At 35.3% G+C, this 20,912-nt stretch overlaps 1 protein-coding gene and 1 non-coding gene across 3 annotated transcripts in view; both read left to right on the forward strand.

Moving 5' to 3' along the window:
- LOC105032479 (uncharacterized) overlaps positions 1-20,912 on the forward strand; it is a 52,730-nt gene that overhangs the window by 7,484 nt on the left and 24,334 nt on the right. The window lies entirely within an intron of this gene.
- On the forward strand, positions 16,039-16,144 carry LOC140852763 (small nucleolar RNA R71). The gene has a single exon (XR_012135661.1). It is a non-coding gene; the product is annotated as a small nucleolar RNA R71 (small nucleolar RNA).

Below are 20,912 nucleotides of genomic sequence, written 5' to 3' on the forward strand. Positions count from 1 at the left end.
AGTACTTGGTTATTGCTTTCTGAAGGATAGCTTTTTGTTTTTTGCTAATTAATGGAGAGTCACTTCTTGGCTCCTGTTTTGGCAATGTTCATGGAATCTGACTGTTGTCTTCCTTTTGATAGAAGTGCTTGGATTTTGTGGATAGGTTTGGGTGACTTTTAGATGGAATTTGCTTTGTATTCCTCTTTTTTTCTTGGAAAGATAGTTTGTTTGGCAGAGGTTGTAAAAGTTGGTGTAAAAAATTCAAAAAGAAATCTTTTTTACATAAAAATCCTTTGTATGTGAAATTTTTCTTGAATTTTGTATAGGATAATTTTTTAAATTTAATAGGATATCCCATTTTTCTGCTTTTTCTAGTAAGTTATAGGTAAGTTTGTTGCTACTTATATCCTTCCATTAGTCCAACATTTGTTATTTTGGAATTTTTTGGCTTCCCAAAAGACATCGGTATAGTTAATTAGTAAATAGTCATCCATATCAAAGTTTTTAATAATTTTGAAAGGGTTATCCCTTATGAAGCGGTCATAATCTTTTTTTGGGAATTTTGTAATATAGAAGATTTTAAAGGGATAATTGATATCTGTTATTTTTCTTTCTTCAATTCTACTATAGATTATTATATTTAATGATCTATTATCTTTTTCTAGTTGTTGTAACATAGTTGATATAATTCCAGAAAACATATTGGTCAGATGGGCATAATCTACAATGGTATATTTCATTAGTCCTTTGTACAATGCTCTAATTATGACTTTAGAGGGACGGATATTTATTTCTGGGATCATAAGTTTGGGCCAACACCAGTCCATTATAAGATATTTATGGAGAGTATTCAGAATTTCTCTGATCTCATTGAGCTAGAGAATTTTGTTAAGGATGATATTTTGGAGTTCAGAAAATAAGATATCTTGAGTTTTTTCTCAATATTCGAGTCTTTTTTGCTTGATAGGCCTATTTTGACTTATTGTATTGATTTGAGAATTTTGATAAAAAGAATTAATAAATTGAAAAACTAAGTCTTGTCCTAAGAATTTTGCTGTAATTTCTTTTTCATCTATATAAAATGATTTAATCTTATTGAGGAAAGGAGTTCCTAAAATTACTAATTGATTTAGGTCTTTTATGGTATTGATGCAAACATCATTGTTGCAAACCATTGCATTTGTTAATTTGTATTTAATTTTAAATTTTGAATCACTAGCAGTGCTTAGTTTCTCTTTTATTTTTTCAAAGTATTTTGTTGGTATCAACCCTTCTTGGATGCAATTGGAATCTGCTCCGGAGTTTAATAGGGCTATTGCATCAAGTTTGAATCTTCTCTTATGGCTAGGGTAATTTTGACACACCACTTCTGAATTGTCATTTGGTTTATTGTTTCTATGAATTCTTGATTATTTTGTGATTCACTTAATAATCTAATTTGACCTTTTATTTGATTGATTTCAGTTTTTAGGAGATTGATCTCAATTTGAAAATCTTGAATTGATAAATGTTTCTTTTCTTCTGGTTTAAATCTTTTTAAAATATTATTTAAGTTGTAAGTTGGTTTTATGTTCTTTGTGAAGCTTTTTCCTGATATAGTTTCTTTAAGTTTTGATAGATATTATTTTCTTTGTTCAGGATCTTCTATTTTATCAATGAATTCTAATAGTAAATATTGTTCTTTTGTAATTACATATATTTTTTTTACTTTTTTGATCGGATCCTGATGATTCAGTATCATTTTCAAGGTTCTGAGAACTTTTAGATCCTGATCCTGATTCAAGGAGTAAAATTTTTAGTTGAGTTTTTATTGACTTTAGAAGATTTGATTCATCAATTTTTAAGTTATTAATTTTTTCTTTAGTTTTGCAATTATTACTAAAATGTCTCATTTTGCCACATTTATAGTAGATAGGTGGTGGTTTGGTTTTAGACCAACTAGCTTGACTTGATCTAGGTTTAAAGAGGGATGGTTTATTTTTTTTATTTTTCAAAGATGACCTAGGTTATTCCTTAGGATTTTGAGTTTTTTCTTGGTAGCAATTCTTATAAATTTTTTTGAATTTTTTAGATTTTTGGATTTTGAGTGGTTGAAGGCCAAATTGTTCATAGAAATTTTCTAGCTCTCTTTTAAAGCTCAACTGTTCTTTTTTTAAATTGTTATTTGAGTTTTAGATCATTACAAAGTAACAATTCTTCTTCATTTATGATGTTGATAAGATCTCCATATGTTAATTTGTCATAGGGAATCGTACCATTATTTTGATTTTTAAGTTTGGTTCTGATTTTTTCAGAGAATACTGAAGAGAGTCCTACAATGAATTTTTCTTTCCAAAAAGGCTGGTTGTAGTTTTCTCTAGTCATTATTTTGGTTAGGAAATATTTTTGTACCATCTGAAATTTTATAATTTTTTGCACCTCAGGTTTGATAAGATTTCTGTAGTTCTATCTCTTAATTTTGAGGGGTCACCTAGGAATTGTTTGGCAATTGCAAAGATAAGGGCGGAAATAGCATCTTGAATATCTGTTCTATCCTCATCTTTAAGGATTGTTCCATCTGCAGTTTTTCAGACTGCCGTGAGGATTTGTTCTCGATCAATGTCATTCAAGTAGTGATCCCACCAACCCTTTAATTGGCCAGTGAAATCTGCTACTAGATTTTGGACGGTAGTATGATCAGGTATATTTTTGGTTTTATAGACATTTGATACTATTGTCATTTTCTGGAGTATATTTTGGATACCATATTCGATTATTCTATCTATATTCCATTCATAAATGGTATTAGTCAAATATTAATTTTGGATTATCTGACCTCTTTCTTCTAAAACTAGGTTTGGAAGGGTAGGTCGTAGGTAATATGCTTATTTGGATTGTTCACCCTAATTTGTAATCTTATTTATTTCTAAATTTTAATTTTTTTCTTCACTTAGGTTTTCAGTATCTGAGGATTCTAAAATTTGTTGGGTTAAAGTGGCGACTGATCTTAGTCTAGTAGATTGTTTTGAAGTATCTTCTACTCTTTGGAGGCTTTCTACTGTTTGTAATCTTTTATTTATTTCTTCCACAATATCAGTATTTAATTCTTTTGATCTTTTTTTATCTATTTTGAAAGGTTTGAAAATAGGTGGGGAAATTGTCTTGAATTCCAAACTTTTCTTTTTTGATCATTTCTTCTATTCTGATTAATTGGTCATCTATAGTTTTAAGATTTTGGTTTGTGAAATTATTTTGTTCTATGATGTTTTTTATATCTCTACCATTTGGTGTTTTTGGAGGATCAATCTTAATTTTAAATGGGAAAGTTGTTATCTGAGTTCCTTTAACTAGTATTTTAGTTGCTTGTAAAGTAGGATGGATTCTTTCAATGATCCTTCCTTTTTCATCTTGTCAGAAAACTATAATTTTTGGGTTAAAGAGTTCTGTAATTTTGGTTGCCCTAATTTCTTTACTATTTTTCAAAATCATATTGACGTCTTTTGAGGTATCTTTTTTGAGTTCCGTTATTAGCTCATATCATTTGAAAAAAAGATGTTTGGGTCCTAGTCATTTCTAAGAAAGTGTAGTATTCTGCTTGTAATTTATATCTTTGCTCTTTGGAGTAAGTTTTGAAGAATTTCTTTTTCTAAAATTTTTTTGTGAATAATTTTTTTTTTCAGGATTGGTTTATCTATTTTGAATTTAGAGCTGATTACATATAATTCTGAGTCTTTTCTATAAGTTATTTGGGAATAAGTAGGAGAGACTGGTGGAGATTGAGGTTCCTCGTATGTGGATTGAGGAATTTTTGATTCATAGTCCACAGTACTTAATTTTGATGATGAGGGGCTTGAACAATTATATCTTGATGGATTTATTTGAACTTAGGCAGACTCTAACCTATAGCTTGAACTTCTTTGGATTCCTCTCTGAAATCTGATGGAAACATCTCCTTCAGAATTAGTAATGATGGTGTCTAATTTTATTTTTTTTTATGACTGTTACTGCTTTCTTTAGTAACCAGTCGTCAGGTAATTTGATTTGATCTCAAACTAGGATTCTTGGGACGAACATATTTTCTTTATTTGGGTCAACCTCGAAATAATCTGTTGATCCTAGGATTCTCTTGTTTACAATTATGTATTCTAAGGTGTTTAAAGTTTTATAGTATACTTTGATCATGGATTGAGCTGGATATGATCCAGATAACATATTGAAACCGTCTAGTTTAACTTTTAATTTTAAACTTCTAAGGATATTTTTATCCTTAGTTTTGATAGTAAGATCTGCATTATAATAGAAGTTAATTGATCCATCAAACAGGCTAGATTCAACCATGCTGAGTAGAGCATCTTGAAAATTAATAAACCTACCATCCTTTAAACACAGAAGGATAGCATTATTGATTCCTTTTCCAATTAGAGGCTTTACTGCGACTTGAACTAAACCTATATGAATAAATTCAAATTTGGATTTTTAAGCAGTTTTGACTATTTTCTGAGTTAAAATTGAGATTAACTTATGTTCTTTTTCTATTAAATTTTATTATTTTAATCCTATTGTCTGGCATGAGCCAGTTTGTAGTAGTAGAGGAGGATCTTGATAAGAAACTCATCTTGGGCTAGAGACTTGTGTTAGTTGCTTTAGGGACTTTAGTCGACTGCCTCAAAAGCGGTCTTTCCCTTGCGGCCTATAAACGGCAAGACAACCTTACGGCAACCCTATTGCACCACCTTAATGAAGATGAAGGTTCTAATCCAGTTCCTCTCCTATACTACTCCCTCGGGCTCTGATACCAAGGGGTAGAACTGGATCAAAACCAGTGGCGAAATCTGTGGGTAAAGACGGTTTTGGGATAAAAGGTATGGGTGAAGCTGGAAAGAGTCTTCATGCCTATTGATACTTTTATTCTTATGTTGGAACCATGGGGCAGAAACCATGGGTGTAGGTGGTTTTATCTCTTTTGCTAGCTATGGTGCTGGTGGGTGTTGGTGGACTTGTATCTGAACTTTGAGCTGGTTGGTGTAGTGGTATTGATCTTCTGCACCTAGTTGATCTGTACTTGTGGACCAGATAAAGCTATTGAAGATTGGTTAGGATTGGGAAGGACTTAATTTTCATCAAACTTATACTTCTGTGGTGTTGATGATGCTTGTTTGGCTACTTCTTATACTTGGTTCTTAGTATACTCATATTCTTGTGATGTTGGTGGTGTGGTAAAGCTCGTAACCTTTGTATTTTGAAAATTTGGAGTGGCTACGTTTTAGTGCTGATTTCCAAGGCAAAACCATATTGATTTTGCTTAAAGGAGTAGTCCTTCCGATGGTACTGGTGTAGTTTGAATGTGTGGGAATCCTGGATCGTGAGAGTTTTGAACATTGTTGCTTCTTGGAGTGATAGGCATCATATGCTTGATTTGAAATGATTTTGATGATGATAATAGTGGAGGTGCACCAGGTTTTGATCCACCCCTTGGTATCAGAGCCTGGGGAGGGAGAAGTAGTATAGGAGTATCACTGGATCAGAACCTTCATCTTGGTTAGGGTGGTGCAATAGGGTTGTCGTAAGGCTATGTCTTGCCGTTTATAGGTTGCGAGAGAAAGATCGTTTTTGAGGCAGTCGACTAAAGTTCCTAAGGCAACTAACACAAGTCTCTAGCCCAAGATAAGTTTCTTATCAAGATCCTTCTCTACTAGTTCTTCATCTCATGGTGAAGGAACAAGCTCGGATAAAGTTTTAATTAAGCTTTCTGGTAAACAGCTAGATCAATGGATAATCTCAAAAGTTTCTAGGAGTTCTGTCTACAAAACTACAAACTGGCTCATGCCAGACAATAAGATCAAAATAATAGAATTTACTGTCTCAATAGAAAAAGAACATGAGTTAATCCCAATTTTAACTCAGGAAATGGTCAAAACGGCTCAAAAATTCAAATGTGAATTTATTCATATAGGTTTAGTTCAAATCGCAGTAAAGTCTCTAATTAGAAAAAGAATCAATAACACTATCCTTCTGTGTTTAAAGAATAGTAGGTTTATTGATTTTCAAGATGCTCTACTCGACATGGTTGAATCTAGCCTGTTTGATGGACCAATTTACTTCAATTGTAATGTAGATCTTACTATTAAAACTAAGGATAAAAATATCTTTAGAAGTTTAGAATTAGAAGTTAAACTAGATGGTTTCAATATGTTATTTGGATCATACCCAGCTGCAACCATGATCAAAGTATACTATAAAACCTTAAATATCCTAGAACACATAGGAGTTACAAACAAGAGAACCCTAGGATCAACAGATTATTTTCAGGTTCACCTAAGTAAAGGAAATGTGTTCGTCCTAAGAACCCTAGTTTGGGATCATATCAAATTACCTGACGACTGGTTACTAAAGAAAACAGTACCAGCCATTAGAAAAGAACAAAATAAATTAAACGCCATCGTTACTAATTTTGAAGGAGATATTTCCATCAAATTTCAAAGAGGAATCCAAAGAAGTTCAAGCTATAGGCTAGAGCCTGCCCAAGTTCTAATAAATCCATAAAGACATAATTGTTCAAGCCCCTCACCATCAAAATTAAGTACTGTGGACTTGGAACCAAAAATTCCTCAATCCAGATATGAAGAACCTCAATCTCCATCAGTCTCTCCTACTTATTCCCAAATAACTAATAGAAAAGACTTAAAATTATATGTAATCAGTTCTGAATTCAAAATAGATAAATCAACCATGAAAAAAGATTTTTATTCACAAGAAAACTTCGGAAAAAAAAAATTTTTCAAAACTTACTCTAAAGAATAGAGAGATAAATTACAAGCAGAATACTACACTTTCTTAGAAATGATTAGGACCCAAATACCTTTTTTTCAAATGGTATGAGCTAATAAAGGAATCCAAAAAAAGATACCTCAAAAGACGTCAATATGATTTTGAGAAACGGTAAAGAAATTAGAAGAACCAAAGTTACAGAACTTTTTAATCTAAAAATTATAGTTTCTTGGCAAGATGAGAAAGAAAGGATCATTGAAAGAATCCATCCTCCTTTACAAGAAATTAAAATATCAGTTAAAGGAACCCAGATAACAGCTTCCTCATTCAAAATAAAGACTGATCCTCCAGAAACACCAAATGGTAGAGATATAAAAAACATCATAGAATAAAATAATTTCACAAATCAAAACATTAAAACTATAGGTGATCAATTAATCAGGGTAGAAGAAATGATCAAAGAAGAAAAGTTTGAAATTCAAGACAAAGTTTTCCTACCTATTATCAAATCTTTCGAAATAAATAAAAAACGACCAAAAGAATTATATACTGATATTATGGAAGAAATAAATAAGAGATTACAAGCAGTAAGCCTCCAAAGAGTAGAAGATATTCTAGAACAATCTACTAGATCAAGATTAGTCGCCACTTTAACCCAACAAATTTTAGAATCCTCAGATACTGAAAACCTAAGTGAAGAAAAAAAATAAAAATTTAGAAATAAATAAGATTACAAATTGAGGTGAATAGTCTAGAAAAGCATATTACCCATGACCTATCCTTCCAGATCTGGTTCTAGAAGAAAGAGGTCAGATAATCCAAAATCAGTATTCGGCTAATACCATTTATAAATGGAATATAGATGGAATAATCGAATATGGTATCCAAAATATACTTCAAGAAATGACAATGGTGTCAAACGCCTATAAAACCAAAAATGCATCTGATCATGCTATCGTCCAAAATCTAGTAGCAGATTTCACTGATCAATTAAAGGGTTGGTGGGATCACTACTTGGATGACATTGATCGAGAATAAATCCTCACGGCCATTCGAAAAATTGCAGATGAAATAATCCTCAAAGATGAGGATGGAGCAGATATTCAAGATGCTGTTCCAATCCTTATTTTTGCAACTGCCAAATATTTTTTAGGTGATCCCTCAAAATTAAGAGATAGAACTACAGAAATTTTATCAAACCTGAGGTACAAAAAATTACAAGATTTTAGATGGTACAAAGATATTGTTCTATCCCAAGTAATGACTAGAGAAGACTGCAACCAGTCTTTTTGGAAAGAAAAATTCATTGCAGGACTCCCTTCAGTATTCTCTGAGAAAATCAGAACCAAACTTAGAAATCAAAATAATGGTAGGATTTCTTATGACAAATGAACATATGGAGATCTTATCAACATCATAAATGAAGAAGGATTGTTATTCTGTAATGATCTAAGACTCAAACAACAATTAAAAAAGGAAAAGTTGAGCTCTAAAAGAGAGTTAGAAAATTTCTATGAACAATTTGGCCTTCAACCACTCAAAATCCAAAAATCTAAAAAAATTAAGAAAATTTGTAAGAATTGCTACAAAGAAAAAACTCAAAATCCTAAGGAATGGCCTAGATCATCTTTGAAAAATAAAAGAAATAAACCACCACTTATCTGCTATAAATGTGACAAAATGGGATATTTTAGTAATAATTGCAAAATCAAAGAAAAAATTAATAACTTAGAAATTGATGAATCAAAACTTTTAAAGTCAATAAAAACTCAACCAAAAATTTTACTCCTTGAATCAGGATTAGAATTAGGATCTGAATGCTCTCAGAACCTTGAAAATGATACTGAATCATCAAGATCCGATCAAGAAAGTAAAAAAAAAAATTATGTAATTACAAAAGAACAACATTTACTATTAAAATTTATTGATAAAATAGAAGATCCTGAACAAAGAAAAGAATATCTATCAAAACTTAAAGAAACTATATCAGGAGAAAGTTTCACAAAGAACATAAAACCAACTTACAACTTAAATAATATTTTAAAAAGATTTGAACCAGAAAAAAAGAAATATTTATCAATTCAAGATCTTCAAATTGAGATCAATCTCCTAAAAATAGAAATCAATCAAATAAAAAGTCAAATTAGATTATTAAGTGAATCATAAAATAATCAAGAATTCATAGAAATAATAAACCAAATGATAATACAGAAGTGGTGTGTCAAAGTTACCTGATGCATAGTCGTTGATAGCACCAAAAATAACTCCACTCACTACGTAGGTAGGATGAGTCGAGATCGTATCCTCAGGGACCTTGGGCTAAGTTGAGATTGCAAAATAAAAGAAAGAAGCATTGTTTTTGATTTAGAAAATAAATTATCTTAAAATTGATGTAATTAGAAAATAAAGAACTCAGGAGTTTTGAATTAATTTTGCACTAGCAGAGTTGTATCTCTTAAATAGATGCGATTAATCTTAGGAAAAATACCTATCTTTCCTCGGCACGCCCCGTACCCGTAGATCACGGCACGTCTCCGGAAAGTACTAGGTAAACAACTCTTCTTTCCTCGGCACGCCCCATATCCGTAGATCACGGCGCGTCTCCGGAAAGTAAAAGTTGTTCCTAATATTAATCTAACAATAAAGCATAAATAAAAGCATATGAAGGAGAGCAAATAAAGAACTCATGACGATTTAAATAAAAAGCATAATCTTTATTGCATATAAAGAAATACAAGAAAGTTTAGAACAATAAACCATCTCTGTGTCGTTACAAAATTTCTTCTCCACTCCCGAGACTGCTAGCCTAGCTACTCATGAAGTAGTCCCTTTCTATCCCTCTATGCAAGGCTCTAGAAGAATTTCTGGGCTCTCCCTCCAATGGGAGTACAAAAATCTTTTTATAGGTGTTAGGAGGGAGGAGTTTTACATGATTTTTCGATGTGGGACTAAAGAAAATACAAATCTTTCCTCTCAAAATATTTTTAAATATTAATTTTTTTCTTTAATAAGCATCTGTTCGACCGCCATCAAAAACTTCCTGCGAACCCGTCTGCCACGCGCCCGCTCGCCGCGCGCCCACACCGGCACGATGCTGCACCCGTGCCCGCGCTCGCGCCCACGCCGCATCCGCGCCGCGTCCGCCCCGCGTCCACGCGCTCACGCGCGCGCACTCGCCGCCCACTCGCACTCAGAAGTATTCCACGTGAAACAACTTTTTTGTATTCCAAAAAGAAACTTTTGTTTCTTCACAATGACATCTATATCCTTTTAGATTCCTTGCATAGTATCTTCATTTTCTATAATACCATATACATTCTTCTTTTATTTTAATTTTATTTTAAGTCCAAATTTCTTCAAACTTGAGTCTTTTTGATCTATGAATCGGACTCTTTGTATCGACGATCATCTTTCCTGTAAAACATAAAAAGAAGCATCAAATTCTTAATAAATAAAATAAATTAAATATAATTTTTTACTTTAAATGACTTAAATTAAGTGTTTATCACACCCCCCCAACTTGAATTTTGCTCGTCCTCGAGTAAAATAGATATATCAGCATTGTGTACTGACTCGGTCTTGAATCAAAAATTAGGTTAGGCATCCCAAAAGGTAGATGATACTTGGTCAGACCATTAAAGAGATATTTCATTGGATTATCAATTTGACCCAATTAGTGGCTGAGTATTAACTAAAGAAATTTCAGAGCTTTTCTTTCACCAACTCTCCACTTTACTCTTTAAATCTTCTAACTTAATAGGAAAGAGGTTTATTATCTTCTTGCAATTTAGTCCCCTTAATATTTTTTTATTTTTTATTTTTTTTTAACATTGCCTATCTTTTTACGCGAACCACAACGCTTACTTAGGCGAAAGGGCTCGGTTACTCAGTAGGAAACCAATGCTGTTTTTCTTTTTTTTTTTTTTAAGTAAATTTTAAGGAGAATTTTTGCATACCTCGATCTTTCCACCCAATTTCTCATGAAGCAGATTCTTTATTGAGATCAGTAAGAAGAGGGTTGTAGAATTACTCCTAAAATTTGGTCTAGTCAAAATCCTACCATTCATTGGATTTTCTTAATAATTTATTCCTCAGTATCTCTAAAATTATCTTGACCATTAATCATTCATTGTTTAGGATACCTAATTGACTCTTAATCAAAATAAAATTTGGATACACAAAACTAATTATTTCTGACCATACTCGAGGATTTGATTAATTTCCTCCCCCCCCAACTTAATCTATATTGTCCTCAATGGAGTAGGAAAGCAAAGAAAATAAAAGGAGAGAGTGCACCTGGGATAATTTTGCTTCGGAAGTTGAAGATAGCTTCATTGATTAATAGGCTCTTGTTCTAAATTCTTGCAGCTGCGGTAAAGTAAAAAAATATGAAATCGTTGGATTGCCTCCCAACAAGCACTAAATTTTACGTCTTCAACCAGACTGAATTGAGTATTATGGCGGTTTTGGATCCACTAAATCAACAGATTCAATTAATTCTCCATCACTAATTCCATCTATGTAAGGTTTCAATCGCTGACCGTTCACTTTAAAAGTGTTCCCCTGTTTAGGATTTTTGAGTTCTATAGCTCCATGAGGAAATACCTGAGTTACAATGAAAGGTCCGTCCCAACGTGAGCGAAGTTTTTCAGAAACAGACGCAACCTAGAATTGAAGAGCCAAACTTTTTGATTGGGCTCGAATGTTTTTCGTGCAATAAATTTATCATGGTATGCTTTAGTTCGAGCCTTATAAATTTTGACACTCTCATACGCTTCATTGCGTAGCTCTTCAAGTTCATTTAATTGGAGTCTCCTATTGGAACCTGCATTTTTCATATCAAAGTTAAATTGCCGTATGGCCCAAAATGCACGATGTTCCAATTCCACCGGCAAATGACAAGCTTTTCCGAATACAAGGCGATAAGGAGACATTCCTATGGGTGTTTTAAAAGCAGTACGGTAAGCCCATAATGCATCGTCTAAGCGAAGAGACCAATCCTTTCTATCGGGCCTAACCATCTTTTCTAGGATATGTTTAATCTCCCTATTTGACACCTCTACCTGACCATTAGTTTGGGGGTGATATGGTGTGGCCACTTTGTGTGAAATATTATATTTTTTCATAAGTGCTTCAAAATGTTTATTCGTAAAATGAGTCCCCCCATCACTAATGATCACCCTTGGAAAGCTAAATCGACTAATGATGTTTCGTTGGATAAAACTAATTACAATTTTATTATCATTAGTCTGTGTAGCTATTGCCTCTACCCATTTTGATACGTAATCAACTGCCACCAGAATATATTCAAATCTAAATGAGGCTGGAAAAGGTCCCATGAAATCAATCCCCCAAACATCGAAGATTTCTACTACTAAAATGGGGGTCAGCGGCATCATATCCTTCTTGGATAAATTTTCTGTTTGCTGACATCGCAGACAACTTCGGCCAAATTCATGTGCATCCTTGAAAAGTGTTGGCCAATAAAACCCACTCTGCAGCACTTTTGCTGCAGTTTTTCTTCCACTAAAATATCCCCCACATGCCGAAGAATGGCAAAAAGTGAGAATGCTTTGGAATTCACTCTCGGGGATACAACGGCGAATAACTTGGTCAGGACAGTATTTGAATAGTTCAGGTTCTTTCCAGAAATAATGTTTAATTTGCGAGAAAAATCGATCCTTTTCTTGTTTTGTCCAGTGAGAAGGTACTTGTCCTGTTGACAAGTAATTGATAATATGGGCAAACCATGGAGGACGGCTAGAGGAGATTGCGAAAAGTTGTTCGTCAGAAAATTTTTCTTTGACCTCATCTATGCCTATCGTGTGTTCAACTAGATCCTGGAGATGTGATCAGCTACCACATTCTCAGAACCCTTCTTATCTCGGATTTCCAGATCAAATTTTTGTAAAAGAAGGATCCATCTGATCAAACGCGGTTTAGTATCTTTCTTTGAGAGGAGATGTTTCAGAGCCGCATGATCAGAGTAAACTAGAACCTTAGACCCTAACAGATATGAGCGAAATTTTTCAAGGGCGAACACTACTGCTAGTAGCTCTTTTTCTGTTGTGGTGTAGTTTAATTGGGCATCGGAAAGAGTCTTGCTAGCATAATAGATCACATGTGGCTCCTTATTGATTTTTTGGCCTAAGACGGCACCTATTGCAAAGTCAGAGGCATCACACATAATCTCAAATGGAATGGATCAGTCAGGGGATTTTATTATGGGTGCTGTTGTCAGGGCTGTTCGTAATGTGTTGAATGCTTTCAAACAGTCTTCATCAAAGACAAATGGTGTATCCTTGGCCAACAGATTGCACAAGGGTCTTGAAATCTTGCTAAAGTCTTTGATGAAGCGTCTATAAAATCCGGCATGACCTAAGAAGGATCGTATTTGTCGGACCGAAGTAGGAGGTGGTAGTTTTGAAATGACCTCAACTTTGGCTTTATCTACCTCGATCCCTCTTTCAGAAATAATATGTCCTAATACAATTCCTTTCCACATCATGAAATGGCTCTTTTCCTAACTTAGGACAAGATTTGTCTCCATACACCGTTTAAGAACTTTGGAAAGATTATGGAGACAATCCTCAAAGGTGGTTCCAAACACAGAAAAATCATCCATAAAAACTTTAAGACATTTGTCCACCATATCCGAAAAAATGGCCAGTATGCACGTTGAAATGTAGCGGGTGCATTGCAGAGCCCGAATGGCATACGCCGAAAAGCGAAGGTGCCATAGGGGCAGGTGAAGATAGTCTTTTCTTGATCATCCGGAAATACAGGTACTTGATTGTACCCTGAATAACCATCAAGAAAACAGTAGAAACTTTGTCCTGCTAACCGTTCTAGGATTTGGTCGATGAAGGGCAATGGAAAATGGTCTTTCCTAGTAACGGCATTCAGTTTTCTATAATCTATGCATACTCGCCATCCAGATGATATGCGAGTTGGAAGTAGTTCACCTTCTTCGTTCTCAACCACAGTAATACCTGATTTCTTAGTACTACTTGAGTGGGACTGACCCATTTACTATCGGATATGGGGTAGATGATTTCAGCATCTAATCACTTTACCACCTCTTTCTTCACTACTTCACGCATGTTTGGGTTCAATCTCTTCTGCATATCTCGATGGGGTTTGGCATGTTCCTCAAAATGAATATGGTGCATGCAAATGGAGGGGTCAATTCCTTTTAAATCGGCAATGGACCAACCGATAGCCTCTTTATGTTCCTTCAGAATACCAACCAATTGTGCTTCCTGATTAAGGGTCAAGTCTGATGCAATGATTGCCGGGAGGGTGTCATTGAGTCCTAGAAATACATACTTGAGCGTAGCAGGAAGGGGTTTCAATTCTAATGTAGGTGGTGATTCTAAAGATGGGATTATTGGTGTACTGGCTAATGTGGGCAATGGCTCATACTTGATTGTCCATGGAGGAGTGGATTTATCGTGTGGTATATCCAACAAGATGTTAACTTCTTTCATATATTTCTCAAAGTCATACACTCCAAAGTAAGCCAAGCAAGTATCTAAGGGGTCTGGTGCTAAAATTATGGGTGTTGCATCTTCTATAATATCTTCTAGTGTATCTACTTCGAAGCAACTATCCATTGATGGTCCTTGAGAAGCACCAAACACATTCAGTCTTAGTTTCTTATTCCCAAACGATACGTCCATGACTCCTGTCCTACAATTAATGCATGCATTTGCCGTAGCTAGGAAGGGTCGTCCTAAGATAATAAAAGTTTGTCTGGGGTTGCCACTTAATTCCATATCGAGAACCAGAAAATCAACTGGAAAATAAAATTCATCTACCTTGACCAAGACATCCTCAAGCATTCCACGTGGTTCCTTAATTGATCTGTTGGCTAACTGCAGTGTGACTGATGTGGGTTTCAGTTCTCCGAATCCAAAAAGTTCATATACCGAACTAGGTAAAAGATTCACACTTGCCCCTAAATCCAGAAGAGCTTTTTCAATGTGATAATCTCCTATAACACAGGAAATGATGGGGGCTCCTGGGTCCTTAAGCTTTGGAGGAGTGGCATGCTGGAAGACAGAACTAGCCTGTTCAGTGAGGCGTACTTTCTTTGGGATTTGTGATCTAGATTTACGTTTTTGGGTGCACAAATCCTTCAAAAATTTGGCATAAGCAGGGACCTGTTTGATTGCATCTAGAAGGGGAAGATTAATTTGGACTTGCTTAAACAGTTCCAACATCTCATCGAGTTTTCTCCCTTCTTATCTGCAGGAATAGGGGCTTTCAGGACATCCGAAAATGGGGCTTTAGGCAAGTAAGATGATTCCGGTGCAGTTGGTTCCTTCTTTATTTTCAGGTCCTCCTTGTTCTTGGGTGATTTGGATTCGGTTAGAGGTTTAGGGTCGGTCTCATTGGTTTTACTAGTGTGTTCAATGACCTTCCCACTTCTCAGGGTCATGATTGATTTGGCATGTTCAGAAAAAGCTTCTGGGGTATTAGAACTCTCAATCACAAATTGCCCTCTTGGGTTGCTCTCGGGTTGGCTAGGTAATTTTCCTCCTTCCCTCCTACTGAATGCAGTCGTTAGTTGACCTATTTGGGTCTCTAGCTTAGCAATGGATTGTGTGTGGGAGTTAAAGGTCTGAGTGTTGACTTCTAATCGTTCTAGTATTTTTAGAATTTTTTCTTCAAAAGCTGAGCTGTGACCAGTAGTAGACGGTTGAGGAATATTTTGAAATTGATGGTATGGTCCATGCCTATATGTTGGGTCCTGATATTGAGGTCGAGGTGCGGCAGGACCAACCACTGGTTGTGGTCTCCAGGAAAAATTTGGATGGTTTCTCCAGCCGGGGTTATAAGTGTTCGAATATGGATCGTTTCCTGATCTGCGAGCTTGTTGGACTTGAGCTTGCTGAACCTGCTCGTGCACAAACTCAAGAAATTGAGGTGCGGCTGGGCATTCACTAACAAAATGGTTCGAACTTGCACACAATGCACAAACTTCTTGGATTGGATTAGGTGGAATCGGGGATTGTCCAGTATTTAGAAGACGATCTAATTTTTGGGACAGTTCATCTATCTTATGATGGATATCTATGGCATTTCCTACTTCATATATTCCACCTCTCTTTGGGTTTAACATGGGTTTATCTCTAATAGAGGCAGACATATGATGTAATGAATTTTCACTTAAAATTTCAAACAGTTGCCATGCCTCATCCTCACTTTTCAGCATGAATGTCCCACTGCATGATGCATCGACCATTTGTCGATGTCTTTCAGAGAGCCCATCATAAAAACATTGGATTAACTGCCACTTGGGTACAGCATGGTGGGGATATTTTCTAATAAGGTCCTTTAATCTCTCCCATGTTTCATGAAACATTTCTCCATCTAATTGGGAAAAACTAGTTATGGCTTTCCTTATTTGATTAGTTTTTCCTATGGGAAAATATTTCTTGAGAAACTCTCCTTGCAGCTGATCCCAGGTTGATATAGTCATGGAATCTAAAGTATGTAGCCAGTATTTGGCTTTGTCCTTAAGTGAAAAAGAGAATAATTTTAACCTAAGAGCATCATCGGAGAAGTTATGAATTTTGACAGTTGAGCATATCTCAAGAAATTCTTCAAGATGTTTATAAGGGTCCTCGTTACTAAGTCCATAAAATGAAGGTAACATTTGGATTATACTGGACTTAATTTCATATTGAGTGGCCTCCACAGGGGGTACTTGAATACAAGGAGAGTAGGTATATGTGGAAGGAGTAAAATACTCCTTCAATTGCTTGGGTGGATCATTCTCCTGATTTCGGTCCATATTTTTACGTCTGTTGGCTCTAAAGGTTCTTTCTATTTCTGGATCAAAAGGTTGGATTTCTGGTCGTAACGATCTACGGCCAAGCATACACCTTACAATTATACTGTAGAGCAAACACAAAAATTTTTTTTTTTATAATATATATTTTTATAATAAAGTGAGAAAAGAATGAAGAAAATCTAAAGAGAAGAACCTAAGAATCTTAAATCTATGAAAAGGAAGAAATTAGTTAATGTTTAGATGTTAATTGCAGTCAACTTAAACAATCATAGACTCTCTATCCTAAGGTTAACTTAGATCTAGACAGCTCCTAACTTTCAAGACCGCCTTTGAGCACTCCAAGCTCAAGACTGACTAACTGACTCGGCCAGGTAAGCGTAAGATGTGGGAGGTTCCTTGCTCGTTGCTTTCTTTAGACACCAACTGAGTTGGCCAGGTCAGTCAACGGAACCAATTGAAAACCACTTTCTTTAACCACTTGCCTTAGACACCGAGCAATTAACCAATCTGCACTCGGTTCAACTCTAGAGCTTTCTTATCCTATTGAGCTCGAAATTTCTAGGGCTGACATCTAGTTGATTTTAGATTAAGGTCTACGTTATGCAAATACAAGGGAGTGATTTGTGGGCCAAGGAAGGGTGATCAAATCCCCACCTTATCTTAGTTAATGGGTTGCGCCCTTAAAGTTAATTATGGAGATGAAATGCAAAGAAACAAGGTGTCCAATCAAGTTAGAAATTTTTATATTTGGGGTTACGCTATTTTAGTTAAGTGTTATGAAATGTCAGTGGCTTTTTTTTTTTTATTTCAACCGTGCCAAGGTCCCGGCAACGGCGCCAAAATTTGATGCGTAGTCGTTGATAGCACCAAAAATAACTCTACTCACTACGTAGGTAGGATGAGTCGAGATCGTATCCTCAGGGATCTTGGGCTAAGTTGAGATTGCAAAATAAAAGAAAGAAGCGTTGTTTTTGATTTAGAAAATAAATTATCTTAAAATTGATGTAATTAGGAAATAAAGAACTCAGGAGTTTTGAATTAATTTTGCACTAGCAGAGTTGTATCTCTTAAAATAGATGCGATTAATCTTAGGAAAAATACTGTCTTTTCTCGGCACGCCTCGTACCCGTAGATCACGGCGCGTCTCCGGAAAGTACTAGGTAAACAACTCTTCTTTCCTCGGCACGCCCCGTATCCGTAGATCACGCGCGTCTTCGGAAAGTAAAAGTTGTTCCTAATATTAATCTAACAATAAAGCATAAATAAAAGCATATGAAGGAGAGCAAATAAAGAATCATGACGATTTAAATAAAAAGCATAATCTTTATTGCATATAAAGAAATACAAGAAAGTTTAGAATAATAAACCATCTCTGTGTCGTTACAAAATTTTTTCTCCACTCCCGAGACTGCTAGCCTAGCTGCTCATGAAGTAGTCCCTTTCTATTCCTCTATGCAAGGCTCTAGAAGAATTTCTGGGCTTCTCCTCCAATGGGAGTACAAAAATCTTTTTATAGGTGTTAGGAGGGAGGAGTTTTACATGATTTTCTGATGTGGGACTAAAGAAAATACAAATCTTTCATCTCAAAATATTTCTAAATATTAATTTTTTTTTTAATAAGATCTGTTCGACCGCCATCAAAAACTCTCTGCGAACCCATCTGCCGCGCGCCCGCTCGCCGCGCGCCCACACCCACGCCAATGCCCGCCACCCCGTGCCCCGCGCTCGCCCAGGAGTATTCCACGTGAAACAACTTTTTTGTATTCCAAAAAGAAACTTTTATTCTTCACAATGACATTTATATCCTTTTGGATTCCTTGTATAGTATCTTCATTTTCTATAATACCATATGCATCCTTTTTTATTTTAATTTTATTTTAATCCAAATTTTTTCAAACTTGAGTTTTTTTGATCTATGAATCGGACTCTTTGTATCGGCGATCATCTTTCCTGTAAAACATAAAAAGAAGTATCAAATTCTTAATAAATAAAATAAATTAAATATATTTTTTACTTTAAATGACTTAAATTAAGTGTTTATCATATCTTCACTGCTGTTATCTGGTTCTGGTGCTTCAATGTGATGGTTGCTTCTATATACTCGGATACTTCCTTGGAATTTTACCTGCATTCAACTGATCTTTACTGCTATTATGACTCTGGTTCCAAACGTTAATATGCAAGTATACTGTGGTTCACTTATAACTGGGCTTTTTGGGATGGCTACTGTCACCCCCAAACCCAACACCGGGTCGGATACTGATGCCGCACACTCCTTAGAGCAAGCCCTAAAAAATATGCAAGGCCAAAATAAATCATTACAATCTTAACATCCATAACAATTAATCTCAATAATAATTTGGTAAAACCTTACATAATTACAAATTAATTTTTTTTAATCCTCTGATCAGGTACTATGACACTCTATCTATCCATCTGTTCACCCATAAATCTAAGCCATAGCCAATCATGAACGTCCTGTATCTCTGAGAAGAAAAGAAAGATGAAAGGGTGTGAGCTTTACAGTCCAGTAAGAATTTTCATATCACACTGATATAGTAATATAATCTGAAAATAAGAATAAGCAATAAAATATAAAATCTCATATTCAATGTCCAGAATAATGCAAACATCCATAAATTTTCTGTCTTGTTAAAATAGATGCATCATCATATATTAACAGGTGAAACCCTTTTATTCAACAATTATTTCATGTCTTATCTTTCATTTCTCCTTTCATAATCACATGATTCTTAACATTTTCTTTCTGGCTCTGGACTATCCAAGTCTATACCTCAGTCATCATCCGGATCGAATCTACTTAAAAAAGCCTTTCAAGACTGTCCCAGGATGAGCTCCTGACCGGCTGTCCCACGTACGGAAGCCCGTGAGAGACTGTCCCAGGCATAAGCTCCTGGCAGGCTGTCCCAGGCATGAGCTCCTGGCCGGCTGATCCACCTGTAAGCTAGTGGGAGCTGTCCCATATGACAAGGCTAGTCCATACCATATATCTCTTTCTTTTTATTTAATCATTTTGTGTTGATTTCATCAAATCAATTCCGACTTGCATTATGATCAATTCAGATATGTATAATCATGCCATCAATCTCTGATATATATATATATTGACATAACATACTCATGCTCAAAAATCAAATAACAGTATCTCAGGTATAATAAATTCATCGATCTCAAATCCGACGATGCAAAACCAATAATGCAAGACCAACAGTAAAATAGCATATTTATAATGGTGATCATGTACAGGGATTCTTACCTTTATCGGTGACTGATCCAAGCACCAAAAATCAATGTTCTTCTTTGATTTATGAATTTCTTTAATAAAATATTCCACTCAATATCATATGCAGACAATCATCTCTTCATAACCCTGATCAAATATAAAAATCATATATAGAAAAAATTACCGATAATCGATCCTAATAACACAGATCGAGGACCTCTCTTAGGATTAAACCAAAATTAAGACTTATTCTATGTATCAGGATCCTCTATTGGTCTATAAGACTTCTAGAGAGAGAAAATTCATGAAGAGAGAAAAAATTTTAGAGAGAGAAAGTGGAGAAAAAGTGAAGAGAGAAACCTTCGTATCCTTCCGATGAGGCAATCATGATCGAGATCATCAGAGGTCCTATCAGGGATGACTTAATAAGAATCAAGTGTTACAAATTTCGAATAGGATCGAACTGAGATCAGATCTACCGCACAAATTTTGGAGCAAACTCAAATTATCATATTTTTATTTCAAATTTATTCTAGGATCCGTGATGAAAATCAAAGAGAAAAAGACACTAGAGAGATAAAATCCATAAAGAGAGAGAAAAAGTCTAGAGAGAGAATCTATAGAGAGAAACTGGAGAGAGAAGGTAGAGAGAGGAGAGAGAGAAAATTTTTCTCTCTTCTTCTTCTTCTTATTTATTTTATTTTTATTTTTCACTTCACTTTTTTTTTCTTTTTCCTTTTTCTTTTCTTTTTCTTTTTCCTTTTTCTTTTCTTTTCTTCTTCTTCTTCCTTCTTCTTTTCTTTTCTTCCCGCGGCCTCCCTTGGCTGAAACAGGGAAGGATTAGAGGGTGGCTCGACTCTGACAATGATGGCAGCATGGCCAGAGATCCGACAGCGACGGCCGACAATCGAGAGCAAGGAATCGCCGGTGGCATGATCGGAGATCCGACGATGGGCGGTAGGGTGCGGCCGACGGTGCCAGCAGCGGACGGCCGGCAGCGAAGGGAGAACGGCGGCAAAATCAAAGAAAAATTCAGAAAATAGGAGACTTTTGCGACTGATTTTCGACAAAGTCGGTGGGCCGGCGGGGAGGCCTTGGCCAGGGGAGAAAGGGAAGAGGAGAGGAAAAAAGGGAGGG

Source organism: Elaeis guineensis, chromosome 11, assembly GCF_000442705.2.
Source record: "Elaeis guineensis isolate ETL-2024a chromosome 11, EG11, whole genome shotgun sequence".
Lineage (NCBI taxonomy): Eukaryota > Viridiplantae > Streptophyta > Magnoliopsida > Arecales > Arecaceae > Elaeis > Elaeis guineensis.